General features: G+C 40.9%; 1 long non-coding RNA gene across 10 annotated transcripts in view; it reads left to right on the top strand.

Moving 5' to 3' along the window:
• Positions 1-356: 356 nt before the first annotated feature.
• LOC128702080 (uncharacterized) overlaps positions 357-16,640 on the top strand; it is a 66,611-nt gene continuing 50,327 nt past the window's right edge. For 2 of the 10 annotated variants that reach the window (XR_011391227.1, XR_011391236.1), the window contains exons 1-3: positions 357-456; positions 10,145-10,434; positions 15,712-15,791. This is a non-coding gene — a long non-coding RNA (uncharacterized lncRNA). The other 8 variants (XR_011391229.1, XR_011391230.1, XR_011391232.1 and 5 more) reach the window with 8 other exon arrangements.

The following is a 16,640-nucleotide window of genomic DNA, read 5'->3' as shown; positions in this document are numbered from 1 at the left end:
ATGTTGATATCCCAATGAGCAGCGCACGTCCTCACTACTCAATGGTTGTTGCTGAACTAAGGTAGCTCGCCTCAGTATAATTACTAGTAGAATGAACAACGTTTTATCCAACATTTTGTATCTAAGAGTTATTTAACAACTAATTTATTGCTTATGAATAAAAAAATACTATATAAAGTACTTGAAGTTAATGGAACACATTATATACCTAAATAATGATCACAAGCCTAGCGTTTAAGAAATATTTAAAAAACTGTTATTTTTTCCAATTGACAAAAGAGAATATAGTAAAGAATCTGCAAATGTTGAATAATTTTGTAAGAGAAGGAAAAAGAACCATCATGAATGTTAGTGAAGCCGCGAGGCGGAGGAGACGCCGGGACGCCATTGTTGTTCCAGCTGCCGCAGTGGTAGGTTGTACCAGCTGCCGCAGGTACGTTGTTCCAGCCACCACAGGTACGTTGTTCCAGCCACCACAGGTACGTTGTTCCAGCTGCCACAGGAACGTTGTTCCAGCCACCACAGGTACGTTGTTCCAGCTGCCACAGGAACGTTGTTCCAGCCACCACAGGTACGTTGTTCCAGCCACCACGCTGGTAGGTTGTACCAGCTACCACGCTGGTAGGTTGTACCAGCTACCACGCTGGTAGGTTGTACCAGCTACCACAGATACGTTGTTCCAGCCACCACGCTGGTAGATTGTACCAGCTACCACGCTGGTAGGTTGTACCAGCTACCACGCTGGTAGGTTGTACCAGCTACCACGCTGGTAGGTTGTACCAGCTACCACGCTGGTAGGTTGTACCAGCTACCACGCTGGTAGGTTGTACCAGCTACCACGCTGGTAGGTTGTACCAGCTACCACGCTGGTAGGTTGTACCAGCTACCACGCTGGTAGGTTGTACCAGCTACCACGCTGGTAGGTTGTACCAGCTACCACGCTGGTAGGTTGTACCAGCTACCACGCTGGTAGGTTGTACCAGCTACCACAGATACGTTGTTCCAGCCACCACGCTGGTAGGTTGTACCAGCTACCACGCTGGTAGGTTGTACCAGCTACCACGCTGGTAGGTTGTACCAGCTACCACGCTGGTAGGTTGTACCAGCTACCACGCTGGTAGGTTGTACCAGCTACCACGCTGGTAGGTTGTACCAGCTACCACGCTGGTAGGTTGTACCAGCTACCACAGATACGTTGTTCCAGCCACCACGCTGGTAGGTTGTACCAGCTACCACGCTGGTAGGTTGTACCAGCTACCACGCTGGTAGGTTGTACCAGCTACCACGCTGGTAGGTTGTACCAGCTACCACGCTGGTAGGTTGTACCAGCTACCACGCTGGTAGGTTGTACCAGCTACCACGCTGGTAGGTTGTACCAGCTACCACGCTGGTAGGTTGTACCAGCTACCACAGATACGTTGTTCCAGCCACCACGCTGGTAGGTTGTACCAGCTACCACGCTGGTAGGTTGTACCAGCTACCACGCTGGTAGGTTGTACCAGCTACCACGCTGGTAGGTTGTACCAGCCACCACGCTGGTAGGTTGTACCAGCCACCACGCTGGTAGGTTGTACCAGCTACCACGCTGGTAGGTTGTACCAGCCACCACGCTGGTAGGTTGTACCAGCTACCACGCTGGTAGGTTGTACCAGCTACCACGCTGGTAGGTTGTACCAGCCACCACGCTGGTAGGTTGTACCAGCCACCACGCTGGTAGGTTGTACCAGCCACCACGCTGGTAGGTTGTACCAGCCACCACGCTGGTAGGTTGTACCAGCTACCACGCTGGTAGGTTGTACCAGCTACCACGCTGGTAGGTTGTACCAGCTACCACGCTGGTAGGTTGTACCAGCTACCACGCTGGTAGGTTGTACCAGCCACCACGCTGGTAGGTTGTACCAGCCGCCACCCTGGTAGGTTGTACCAGCCACCACGCTGGTAGGTTGTACCAGCCGCCACCCTGGTAGGTTGTACCAGCTACCACCCTGGTAGGTTGTACCAGCTACCACCCTGGTAGGTTGTACCAGCTACCACCCTGGTAGGTTGTACCAGCTACCACCCAGGTAGGTTGTACCAGCTACCACCCTGGTAGGTTGTACCAGCCGCCACGCTGGTAGGTTGTACCAGCCGCCACGCTGGTAGGTTGTACCAGCCGCCACCCTGGTAGGTTGTTCCAGCTGCCACCCAGGTAGGTTGTACCAGCTACCACCCAGGTAGGTTGTACCAGCTACCACCCAGGTAGGTTGTACCAGCTACCACCCAGGTAGGTTGTACCAGCTACCACCCAGGTAGGTTGTACCAGCTACCACCCAGGTAGGTTGTACCAGCTACCACCCAGGTAGGTTGTTCCAGCTACCACCCTGGTAGGTTGTACCAGCCACCACCCTGGTAGGTTGTACCAGCCACCACCCTGGTAGGTTGTACCAGCCACCACCCTGGTAGGTTGTACCAGCCACCACCCTGGTAGGTTGTTCCAGCTACCACCCAGGTAGGTTGTTCCAGCTACCACCCAGGTAGGTTGTACCAGCCACCACCCTGGTAGGTTGTACCAGCCACCACCCTGGTAGGTTGTACCAGCCACCACCCAGGTAGGTTGTTCCAGCCACCACCCAGGTAGGTTGTTCCAGCCACCACCCAGGTAGGTTGTACCAGCTACCACCCTGGTAGGTTGTACCAGCTACCACCCAGGTAGGTTGTACCAGCTACCACCCAGGTAGGTTGTACCAGCTACCACCCAGGTAGGTTGTACCAGCTACCACCCAGGTAGGTTGTACCAGCTACCACCCAGGTAGGTTGTACCAGCTACCACCCAGGTAGGTTGTACCAGCTACCACCCAGGTAGGTTGTTCCAGCTACCACCCAGGTAGGTTGTTCCAGCTACCACCCTGGTAGGTTGTTCCAGCTACCACCCTGGTAGGTTGTTCCAGCTACCACCCTGGTAGGTTGTTCCAGCTACCACCCTGGTAGGTTGTACCAGCTACCACCCTGGTAGGTTGTACCAGCCACCACCCTGGTAGGTTGTACCAGCTACCACCCAGGTAGGTTGTACCAGCTACCACCCAGGTAGGTTGTACCAGCTACCACCCAGGTAGGTTGTACCTGCTACCACCCAGGTAGGTTGTACCTGCTACCACCCAGGTAGGTTGTACCAGCTACCACCCTGGTAGGTTGTTCCAGCTACCACTCTGGTAGGTTGTTCCAGCTACCACTGGTACGTTGTACCAGCTACCACTCTGGTAGGTTCTAGCTACCAGTGGTAGGTTGTACCAGCTACCACTCTGGTACGTTGTACCGGCTACCACTCTGGTACGTTGTACCGGCTACCACTCTGGTACGTTGTACCGGCTACCACTCTGGTACGTTGTAAGAACATAAGAACATAAGAACGAAGGAACACTGCAGAAGGCCTACTGGCCCATGCGAGGCAGGTCCAAGTCCCTACCGGCTTAAGCCAATGCACCCAACCTAGTCAGGTCAGGTCACATTGACTTAAGGGAGGAACACGGCAACCGACCTGTTAGCACAAGCTATCAGGTCCAACTCACACCCACCCACATCTACTCATGTATTTATCCAACCTATTTTTAAAGCTACACAACGTTCTGGCCTCTATAACGGTACTTGGGAGTTTGTTCCACTCATCCACAACTCTATTACCAAACCAGTACTTTCCTATATCCCTCCTGTACCGGCTACCACTGGTACGTTGTACCGGCTACCACTGGTACGTTGTACCGGCTACCACTGGTACGTTGTACCGGCTACCACTGGTACGTTGTACCGGCTACCACTGGTACGTTGTACCGGCTACCACTGGTACGTTGTACCGGCTACCACTCTGGTACGTTGTTGCGGCTACCACTCTGGTACGTTGTTGCGGCTGCCACCCTGGTTGGTTGTTGCGGCTGCCACCCTGGTTGGTTGTTGCGGCTGCCACTCTGGTAGGCTGTGGCAGCCGCCACCCGGGGTAGGCTGTGGCAGCCGCCACCCGGGGTAGGCTGTGGCAGCCGCCACCCGGGGTAGGCTGTGGCAGCCGCCACCCGGGGTAGGCTCCTGTCGTCACTGCTCACTGGACGAAGGGGAGAGGGTTGGACGTCTCTCTGTCCAGTAGACCTACTGCAGTTACTTTGTGTGAATCTAATTTTTTAGGATAACTGTTCCTGTGATTTCTTCTGAAAGCATCATTGTCTGCATCATTAAAATTTCAACATTGTGAAAATTTTTCAAATTGTATGTAGACTAATATTGAGCATACCCTTCAGATGCATTGATGCTGGTGATGAGTTTTAATAAATGCACTGAGAAACATTCAGAGGAGGATGGCAAAGATGATGCCATGTATCAGAAATCTTTCCTGCAAGGATACTGTGGGGGCCCTGAATCTGCATTCTAGAAAGACGTAGAAATAAAGGGGATTTGATTGAGGTGAATAAATGGAAAACAGGAATAAGTAAAGGGGATGTAAATAGCTTGCGAAAAATATCTAGCCTAGACAGGACTCGCAGCATTGGTTTTAGTTGAAAAAATTCAGATTCAGACTGGATATAAGGAAGCACTGGTTTGGTAATAATTGTGGATTAATGAAACAAACTCCCGAGTACAGTCATCGAAGCTAAAACGTTGTTAGTTTTAAAGAGGTTAGATAAATTCACGAGTGTGGGTGGGTGCGAGTTGGACTAGACCAGCTTTTTCTCTTGGTTCTGATACTGTGCTCCTTAGTGGAAGTGAGCTGAGCTGGCTGGGTTGGGCTATTGGCTTAAACTGTATGTATGGGCCAGTAGGCCTTCAACAGTTCTTACGTTATCCTTTACACATTTTCCCATGCATTTATATCTATTCTGTTAATGGCCAAAACTGCAGTGTAATCTAAACGAGGCCTGACCAAATTTAAAGTTTAACCTGAAGACTCTTATTTATGCTTCTTGATATGAAGCCAAGGATTCTGTTCACTTTATTGCGAACACTTGCACTGTTGTCTTGGTTTTAGATTAGTGTACTAACCAGATCTCCCAAATACTATTTGGAATCTACTTTCGTTAGTTATTTTCCTGTCCAATATTTAGAACTTTGCATTTGTCTATACTAAACTGCACTGCCACCTCTCTGACCACTGCATCAGTCTCTTCAAATCTTCCTGGACTGCTCTAATGTCCTCGTCAGAATAAATTCGACAGTCTCTTTTGGTGTCATCGACAAACTTGCTTATGTCACTATTTATGCCCTCGTCTGTCATTTGTAGATTGTGAACAAGGGGTCCAACACTTACCCCTGTGGAACACTGCTCATGATACTTCCCCACTCTGATTTCTCCCTATTTACATAAACTTTGTTGCCTGTCAACCATGCGTCTATTGAGGAAAATATTTCTAACGTGTGCCTTAATTTTCCTCGGTAGTATCTGATGTGGGACTCTTCAAAAAGCCCTCCTGAAACCCGTTTACACAATGTCATGTTCATTACTATGATCTACCTCCTCAAATATCTTGGTGAAAAAAGTTGTTAACTTCGTAAGGCAGGAGCACCCTTTCGTAAAATCTTGCCAAGATCCATTAATCAATTTATGCCTTTAAAGATGGCTACAGATTGCCTTGGCAATTGATTCCATAAATTTTCCCACTATGGAGGTTAGGCTTATTGGTCTATAGTTCAAAGCTTAGGACCTCTCACCTGCTTTGAAAATAAGTACAGTGGTACCTCGGTATGTCCTTAATCCGTTCCAGGACCTTAGACATGTGTATACTAAACAGGACATATACCAAGTGAATTTTCCCTTAAGACTTGTAGGGAAGATGATTAATCCGTTCCCGTGAAAAAATCCTGTTAATGGTATGTTACACATTGATTGGGTTGTATAAAATTTAAACACTGCTTAATACTAAAATACATAAATACAAAAGAATTTTTTTTTTTATATTTTATTTAAAACTCTGGTACAAAATATATGGGTACATAATCAATATGTAACAAGATACAGGCAGTAAAACGATAATCTTCAGTTACTACACAAATACCAAAGAAGCACTTATATAATGACTTCAGACTGGCTGTTGCACTCCAATCAAACACTACTTTTATGTACTGTACTTCACATGAAAAGATGGTCTTATAAAAAAAGTCTTACCTAGTAAAGCTTACACTCCCCCCCTCCCCCTTGAAAAACTACCACTTTCTCCTTAGTATACTCATTGACATCTCTTATACATTTATAAGAGCTTTAAGGACTTCATTGACAACATGTTTAAAACACAATCCTGCCATCTAAAAGGCTGACTATAATACAAGGAATATCTGAACATGATGGCACACATCCACTAATGAAACCAATCCACACCCTAACCCTCGTATACCTCATGATAATCAATATAGTGCACGGTGGTGGGTTTAATACACTACCGATGACTCTTCAACCCCCCCCCCCCCCACTTGCCTAGTAACAATGTCTGCCGTCACCACTCATAACCACCTTCAGTTATTGAATTTAAAAATACATTAGAATACAATAAAATAAGGGAATATAAGAACCCCTTATCGACTCCAAAGAAAAATAAATTTTTTTCATTTTCTAAATACATACTGCTTTATCTTTGTGCTTACAAAATATCCCCCATCCCCTATACTTTTTATCTCTTGAGTCCAAAGCTAAAACCTTGTTATACATTTCATCATTCAAAATTATATTACAATAAGCATAATAATATAAATACTTATCTGGCTAATAAGTGTACATTATCACCCTGATTTCCATGAAATTTACATAAGAATTAATACATATATTGACAATCCTCACAATCCTTCCTGCCTTCTAAATACAGTGTACATATCAGTGACCTTTCGTTATGATCCAATCATATTTACATTACACTTCTTTTCCCCAGTGCAAGATAAAATCCACTTGCACTAGACGTCACAACACATTACATTTGTTCGTATAAAATAAGAACTAACATAATAACTTATAACAATATATAGATAGCAATTATTTGACAAAGTAAAGAATACCAACTAATATGGTAACAGTACACTAGAAATTGTAAATCACTCACTAATACATATTCCCATTTTTTATGTATTATCATGTTCAACAAGATATATATATTTATTAACAATGTTCCAGAGCATTATCAGACTTACTGTCATGCACTAAGTTACACAATATAACTTATGGCTCCTAATAAAACATGTACTGGTCAGTACTACCTCAATCATTAACAACACCAACCTGGCAAAAGACGCTTCAGAAAGCCACCCCCTGCCATCCCCTGACCCCATGCTATCTGTATTAAAAACCACACTCGCATTCCCTTCCATGCTCAAGTTCGTACCTGACGTCGAAAGTCATAAAACCCGTCTCTTAACCAAATGTCACCAGTTCACCCCCCTACGCCCCCCCCCTCATTCCTAACTACTTTACATCCATATGCTCCACTAATACAAAAGAATTTGATGAAATAAATGCAAATTTAACCTTTCTTTACTTAGCTGTAGAGTTGAGTGCCTACTAGGATAGTGCTGAGAAGGGAAGAAGAGGAAATGTTATTGTTTGGAAGTCTCCTTCTCTTTAGTCTCTTCCCTATTTGGACCTGATTGAAGTTCCCCAGGTTTGACTTTTACTAAAAATCTGCCCAAAGATCTTTGCTTCTGCCTTCTCAGGATGTTTTGGAAATGTGAGTCTGGTCATTCCAGACTGCTATTATGGCTTGTTTGGGCTTTGTTGAAGTGGTACTTCTCTGCAAAATTTTTGACTTCTATCCACTTGGCAAATGAAGTAGGGTCTTCCTCTCTTCAGTACCTGAAGAGAGTACATCCATCAGTGTCTTGTGCTCTTCCTCCAGTTCCTGCACCTCCTCAGTGGTCAGCTCTTCCCTGTGCCTCTCCACTAACTCATCCACATCACCATCACTCTCATCCAGACCCATGGACTTGCCCAGAGACAATATCCTCCACTATAGTCAGTTCCTTTCAGCCACTGCCTCTGGCCACAAATTCCTTCAAGCAGAGTTCATTGTTCTGTATGAAACTTCCTGCCAGACTGTCGGTTATGCTGTGGGCGATAGTAGTGATCTTTCCAAAACTCGGGGTTAACTCTGAGGTCACTTCAAAGCACCTTTGGAATAGAGCTTTAGTGTAGAGTTTCTTGACATTACTGATGACCTGCTGATCCATGGGCCGAATGTGTAGTAGTGTTAAGGGGGAGACACTTTACAGTGATGAAGTCAAACTCCAGCAGCACAGTCCTGCAAGCTTGGAGGGTGAGCTGGAGCATTGTCCATTGAGGAGGTCCTCGAGAGGTAGGTTTTTCTCTAAACTTTTTTTACACATGGCACAAACACAACTTGCTCGACTCTTACAAGTTCTAACATGCAAGTCGTATTCCAAACTAAGGTAGTATACCAAGCAAAAATTTTTGTGCAAACAGGTCGTATACCAAGTTGGACTCATTTCAAGGTGGACATATACCAAGGTCCGCTATCGTATTTGCCATTTTCCACTTGCCTGGCGCTATGCCAGTTTGTAGTGATTGTTGAAAAGATTAGCCAAAGGTTTGCTAAGCTTCACTTAACATTACTTAAAACCCTTGCATATAGTTCATCAGGGCCTGGAGATTTGTTAGGCTTTAATTTGTCTTAAGGACCATGTCACTTGTGCCCTAATCGTGCATAGTTTGTTGTCCTGTTCTACATAATTTTATTTCTAGAATATTGCTAGTATTTTCCTGTGTAAAAACAGTAGTGTTAAAAATTCTACATTTCGTTACCACTGTCTGTGAGCTGACCCGAGTAACTTAAGTGGGCCTATCTTGTCTTTAATCTTATTTCTGTATACCTGAAAGAATCCTTTTGGGTTTCTTTGATTCCCTTGACTTGAACCTTATTATTTCTGCTTTAGTTATTCCTTGTTTTATTTCTGCTTAACTGAATGTTCATGTTGATTTCATAACTGCCCCTCTTTTGATACACCTACCATTGAGACGTTTTAATCTATTTATGCATTTAGGATCATTTTTATTTGATCCGATTTCCCTATTTCAGACAGTTGTCTGAGCATTTAGAACTATGCTCTGGAGAATGTCATATTGGCAACAGTCCCTTCCTACCTGACCCAGTCAGATCATTCCAGTTCAATCCACCCAGGTAATTTTCAGTCCTATGAAGTCAATCAAGCAGAAGTCAGGGACAGATTGATTGCCATTATTAGGGTAATTCCACAATATTAAAACTGAGTGATTTGTGATCACTTTCCCCAAGCTCGCCATTAACCTCTATTATTAATTGGCGTTTCCCTGCTGACAGGAACGAAGTCAAGCAGGTTATTTTGTCTACTTAGTTCTGTCACAAACTGCTTTAGAAAACAATCCTGAATCTTATCAATAAAGTTGCTTAACTCTTTCCTGTCATTGTTCTAATGAATGTTAAAATCTCCCATTGCACAACATTTTCATAAGTAGATGCCTTATGAATTTTGTCCCATAGAAATTGATAGGAAAGTACTGGTTTGGTAATAGTTGAGAAAGTGGAGAAAACTTCAGACTTTAAAACCTTGTGTAGTTTTAAAAATAGGTTAGATAAATACACGAGTGGGTGCGAGTTGGAATAGCTTTGCATGGACCAGTAGGCCTGCTGCAGTGCTCTTAATATTCTTAACTATTAACTTCATAAATGGCTAAGAATTTAGTTTTAATGCCAAATATCGATACTGATGGTAGTTATGCTGTCAAATCAAGATTTGGTAGATAATATCCTTGTTAATCCCTGAAGGAAGAACTGTTCTTTCAGTTTCATGCCCAGGTTACACTAACTATTAAGGGAACATCATGTGTATCAAAATGAACTTTCAACCTGGGGTAAGATTGCCATAGATAATTTGTAGTTTATTACCATGCCATGTTTACCATTGCTATCATGGAAGCTAATTTATGATCTTTCCTTTCCTCTGAATATTTTTGTTTTTGATGAAAGTTGAATTCCCTTGAAAGGTACCTTGATACTGGTTAAGGGTTTTTGTTCCAAGAAAATGGAGCAACCTACGATCTTACTCTCACCACCTGTTTCCCAGGTGCTGCATGATGCAGGTTTAGTGCTCCTTGAATGACTGGCATGAAAGTAGTGCCTCATGATAGTGTGTAAAAACTTTTAAATCGTTTCAGGTGCCTGACAATAACTAAAGAAGAGTGAGCAGGTTGACACTTGAGGATGAACAGCAGTGAAGCCAAAGCTTGCAGGATGACTAAATTAAGAAACACTGTAGAGGAACGAGTGAAAACCTGGAGCTTTAAATGATAAGTTGAAATAATCTGACTTGTGAATAATGGAGGATAATTATTGGTCAGAGATGAACATTTACATTATAACTGCACCAAGATGCCTCACGGGCAGCTTACCAGACCTGGTGGCACGTTGGAAGAGGATTTTGGTTTGCTGATTAAAACCAGCACAGGTGAGCACACAGTTATACTTTCCATATAACTTTTTTTTTTTTTTTTTCTATAGTCTGAGCAAGTAATGACTGATCACTGAAATGTACTTATTCAGCTTAAATCAGAAATGCTAATTACCTATCATTAGCTACAGGCATACGAGATAGTCTCATTATTCTGTCTTCCACTCTATTTGTTTTACATTTTTCTTACCCCTGTTAAGGTACAGGTTGACCATCACTAATCCGGCATCATCGGGACCTGTAGGGTGCCAGATTAGTGATTTTTTGCTGGACTAGTGCTTAGGTTAAAATACACTTAACCCAACAGCGATATTTACATATTGGCAATTTCACCCACATTATGCCCCCCCCCTTTTTTTTTCTCCCCATTCCATTGTTCCAATCTACCAAACCTGTAGGAAGAGATGCCAATTTCAAAATAGGGTCCAGAATAAACAATGCAGATATTCCTGGCACTAAAAAATTTTGTTTGAGTCACATTCCCAGACTCCTCTTATTTCTCTTTCCATTTTGAATTTTTATTCACACAACAATAATTTACTGTTATGCAGACTACTGCATTATTGTAATAGTATAAATATCAACCCATTTGTGACTATTAGACTGGCCAGTTGGGACACGTATTTGATGGTGATATCATTTGTTTACTCTTGAAAATTTGAAATTATGCTAGTCAAAATTAGTGCCGGATTACTGGTGGCTGACCTGTACTAAGTCTTGACTCTTGCATCCTTTAATAAAATTGTTAGCACATTGCTAGTGTACTTTCTTCAGCAGTACACACATTAACTCCTAAACTGTTGCATACTCAGACAAAAAAAAAATTTATGCATGATAAGATTTTTGCTTTTTCTTAGAATGAAAGTGAATGGAATAAAGCAATAAAATCTGATGTATTGTGTGTTTGAGGAAGAAAATTATCTTTATTGGCAACAGTGGCATAAATGTGGCAGCAACAGTTCTCGATTCCAAATAGTTTATTTACTTTTAATGTTTAACACCTAGATAATGATACATGTATATTCTATTGAAGAGGTGTTAGCACTTCAAATAACAAAGGCACAATACAGTGACTGGAACAATACATAAATAACCCGCACATGTGAGAGAACTTTACGATGACTCGGTCCAATTTGGATCATTTACAAAGTCACACTAACAAAGGAGAGGAGGAGACAGTATATATAGGCAAGCAGACAGGTATGAGACAAGGAAGGTAGTAGGAAATGTAGTAGAGGTAGCTGCTGCTGTTCTTTTCTTGTTTAAGAACAAGGCACAAACTTTTTTTTGTTCATTAACACCTTGACTGTCGCAACCCCAAATCCTGAGGTCTCCTGGTGTTGTAAAATTACCCCCCCCCCAAAAAAAAAAAAAAAATAATAAAATTAATATGAAATGATAATCTTTTCCCGATTGTAATGATGCCAAAATGAAATTTGATAGAAAACTGACTGAATTACGCTCTCGCAACGTTAGCGACCTCGGCGATATTTACGAATCGGTGATTTTGCACACTGAGCCCTATTTTTGGCTAATCCATTGTTCCAGTCGACCAAACTCGTAGCTATTTCTTTAGAACTCCATTTTTTCTATCGAATGAGTAAAGGAAACTGCCCATTTACTGATTTAAACTACCTAATAACAATAGTCAGAAATTTGCAATTTGGCCAATTTCACAAATTAAAAAAATGACTATTTCAAAATAGGGTCCAGAATGAACAATGCACACATTCCTGGCTCTAAAATAACATTTTCTTTGTTCATCAGTCATGTTTCCAATCTTCTATTTTGATTTTGGTTTCTATTTTGTATTTTTATTCAAACATTGCAGACTACTGCAATATTGCAATAATAGTATAAATAATGTCAACCTATTCATGACTGCATATTAGAATGGCTACTTGGACATTTATTGGAAAATGACATCATTTGTTTACTTTTGAACATCGGCAAAAATCAAACATTTCCACTACTTAAGAGCTCCATTTCAAGATTCTTTTCATAGTAAAGCCAATCAAAATCACCTCTATTTCTATAATGTTTCCCATTCTATCAAATGAGACAAAGAAAACGAGAATATAACCATAAATACTATACGAAAATAGACCACAAATTCGGCATTTTAATTAAAAAAAAAAAATTTTCTCGATATGCACTGCGTGCTGCAGGATTTTTTATAGTGCACACTGACCACACAGACCCATTTTCTCACATGTGGGCCTACCAGCATTCTCCTGCTCGATTTGAAGCCACTAGAATTTGAGTATATATACGTCAAAAACTTGCTTGTAAGATGTATATATACGACAAAAACAGTCAAAGGGTTGATCATGTTCTCAGTGATCTTATTTTACCCTTGGTCTTCCATTTTTTAAAATTAATAATCACACAAAAATGTTCTATTTCCCAGATAATAAAATATAACCAGGAATGGTTGGTCATGGTTTACAGCATCCCAATAATTGAATCTGACCTATTAACCTCTTTCACTACAGTGACCCTTGCAAAATTGCTGACCTTGCACAAAATCCCACATTTAATGCAGACTTTTTTTTAGTTAATTGAAGCTGACATTTCAGTGAGTTTTGGTTTACTGTAAACCTAACTTTAGTGCTCCATAAATATCAATCTACATTTTTTACTTGACCCTTCTTCAGTGCTTTATGATCTGTTTAGTGCATTTTGCTTATTGACTCTTATGGTATGTTATTTTAATGCAACTGAATGCCACCCTGTATCACTATTGAATGTACATACTTGGTAAACTATTTTTATAAAAATCTTAGTTTTCTGGTCTAATAAAGCTCTCGTTGAGTTAACTTGACAATGGTTCAGGATGGACAAAGGTTGTCATGAGGGTCCTCTGAGTGCTGCATTTTGATAACCCCTCTTATTGCTCCTAAACATTGTTTATTTCTTTTCCTTAGAAACTACTATTTAGTACAGTGGACCCCCAGTTCCCGATGTTATTGGTATCCGATAAATCCGGTAGCCGATGCATTTGATCGAAAAAAAATTTGCCTCTCTTCCCGATACAAAACCCGGTATGTGATACGATGTGTACGAGACGTGTCCACGTGTGGCCTGAATTGCTGTGTGTGTGTGCCAGTGTTTACAAGCCAGCCAGTGTGCGCATCTAAGGATACATTCGGTACATTACACATTATCCATATTATCACTGTTTTTGGTGCTTGTTTCTGCAAAATAAGTCGCCATGGGCCCCAAGAAAGCTTCTAGTACCAACCCTGTGGTAAAAAGGGGTGAGAATTAGTATGGAAATTAAGAAAGATTTTGAAGGGTTTGGGGTTAACCCTGAGAAGCCTATGCCAGTTGTGGAATCCATTGTGCCTACTTCAAAAATTAAGGAAATGTGTGCAAAGTGGGTTGAACTGCAAACCTTTATGGATGAAAATCGCCCTAACACAGCTATTGAAAGCTGTGCTGGTGACTATTACAATGACAATGTTGTGGCCCATTTTAGACAAATCTTGAACGGGAGGTACAGACCTCTGTGGACAGATTTGTTGTGTGACAGAGGTCCAGTGACTCTCAAGCTGGTCCTAGTGGCATTAAAAGAAGTAACCCCAAAAAAGGACTTGCTACCTCAAGTCCTAATGGAAGGGGATTCCCCTTCTAAACACTAAGACCATCCACACACTCCACTCATCCCATCCCATCACTCATCACCAGATCTTCAATAAAGGTAAGTGTCATGTAACTGTGCATGTCTTCAGTTTGTGTATTAAAATTAATATTTCATATGGTAAAGAAATTTTTTTTCGTACTTTTGGGTGTCTTGCACGGATTAATTTGATTTCCATTATTTCTTATGGGGAAAATTGATTCGCTTTCCGATAATTGTGGTTTATGACGAGCTCTCAGGAACGGATTAATATCGTGAACCGGGGTCCATTGTATATATAAACTTTAGAAAATTATATTTCAATAAAGTAAAATTGAATTATTGCCGAACCTTTTATATGTTCAGGTTTGGCAGAGAAAAAATGGTCAGGCATACACTCTGACCAAGCATCATTGCTTTTTTCAGTTATGCTTCCTGATACAATATTATAGTTTGTGATTTATTCTATTGTATTTTTTAATCCCATTACTGTAAGATGGGAGCAGGGGGCTAGTAGAAAATACTAAATGTAAAAAAAGAATATTGTTTTTGGGTTGCCTTACTCCAATGGGAGACATCTAGAATGTTGGGAAAAAGTGTTGGTTTGACTGTTTTAATTATATGTATGCTCTAGTAATTTTTTTCTTATAGCTTGTTTTACCTTAAAAATTTCAATCTGTTTAGTTTTTCTTCTATCATTCTTCAGAATGTTTGTTGCCTAATTTTGCAAAAAAAGTTCCCAGACTAAATTTTTTAAATTCTAGTCACCTGCCAAACTAGTTAACCTTCACTTTCCCCATAGAATGGACTTGATAGGTTATTCACTTCATTCTTGAAACATTTTCAGTATGCATCAGTTTAACCAGTTAGGCTGTTTTTTGTAATACGTATTGTACATTGTCATTGCTTCACATAATGACGATGTTAAGTTGATATATTTATCTATCCTGGATAATGAGGATGTTACTGTAAACTTTCCAGTAACTTGATATGCGATTGTGGGGGGGGGGGGAATCAACTAAAATATACATGTGATCTAAGTAATAGTGAGTTAATAATAGTGAGGCCGACTTGTTGAAAAAAAAAAAAAAAAAAAAAAAAAAAAAATTCATTGAACTTGTATTGTCTTCACTGAAAATGGTGTATATGGTTTTTACATTTGTAATGAAAATGTGTGAACATGGTTGCTTACTAGTCTTGATTTCGTGTGGTTTACTCTGGTTTTTGTGTACACTAAATATTGTCTTGCGAAAAAAAATGCTGCTGATTTTCTTTTATTGGTATTGTGCACTCCTCATTGATAGTAGTAATTCAAATATGCAAATAAGAGTAATTACCATAAAGCAGCAGGTACAGTAATATAGTACTTAGGTGTAGTGTATTTACATGGCAGTTGTTTGAACTACCAAAGACAAAATTTGTAAAATTTTCTGCTCTAATGTGAAAGATAAATTAATGTATTTTGCCTGTGATTGTAATGAGATTTTTGAGCCTGTGGCTTGCAGCAAATGGTTACTTTAAAAACAGTGACGAGTTAAGTTAAAATGTTCAAAATAACTTTAAAAACCATTTTTGCAGAGTGATGAAAGAATATTAATTTGTTGGATTATTTTTATGCAGACAACAGGTATAACCTCAGTTTCTTTTCCTAGGTTGTAGAGCAGTAAGCCTTCAGTGCCAAGATCTACTTGGATCTTTTAATGGTGTGCCTCTAAATTTCATATTAGAGCAGGTTAGTATTTCAATGTAATTATTAAAATATACTGATGGTTAATCCATAAACTTGTGCAGTTTCTGATGTGAAGGCTCGAAGGTGACTTTCGTGAGTTTTGTCAACCTGAATGCTTCCAGCATGGATGAAATTACTTAATTTAAATTGATTTTTTTTCCTGTTCATGTTTTACGTCTTCATTTTTCACTTGTTAATTTTTCACTTGCTACAATTTAACAAGTTAAATCACAAGTGTAAACACTAACAAATGTTAATTTACATAAATGGCTTTTTTTTTTAAAGTTGGCATGTCAGTCAGCTTAAGGGTTTAACCTGATTAACCTGAGATTTGGCACCCTGTACTGTCAACAAGATCCTAAATAACCATGTGGCTATTACTGGTGTAGAAGGGAAATGCTAAGTCAAGTATGGTCTGGTGTGATTAGGTTCCTGATATAGGAAGATTGAAATGTGAAGCCTCCAGCTCCTATCAGTGATTTGTCATGTTCCAAGATGTCTACGGAGTAGCTAGGCTTGGTTCCCTAGCTGAAGAATTATGCCAGTTACTGAATGTTTTGCCCAAGTACCAGTGAACTGTGGGAGAAAGTATTGCATGACTTCCTAACCAATTTCCAATGTTCCTTCCAAGGTAATAAGCATTTGTGATGGTTAATTCCAAATACTATGAGTTAGTACATATTGCAGATAAAACTGTAGAGGCAGTAGCTGAAGCATTTAAAGGACTTAATCATTTGCAGATATACTTCAGGTAATGGAGAAGTGGCAGATGCAGTTTAATATAGACATATGCAAAGTTCTAAATGTTGGACAGGAAAATAACCATGCCACAAACTAAATGTAGATATTACA

Source organism: Cherax quadricarinatus, unplaced genomic scaffold (assembly GCF_038502225.1).
Source record: "Cherax quadricarinatus isolate ZL_2023a unplaced genomic scaffold, ASM3850222v1 Contig720, whole genome shotgun sequence".
In the NCBI taxonomy this organism is placed as follows: domain Eukaryota; kingdom Metazoa; phylum Arthropoda; class Malacostraca; order Decapoda; family Parastacidae; genus Cherax; species Cherax quadricarinatus.
The sequence above is the reverse complement of the archived record's forward strand: the minus strand, read 5'-3'. Positions and strand labels throughout refer to the sequence as shown.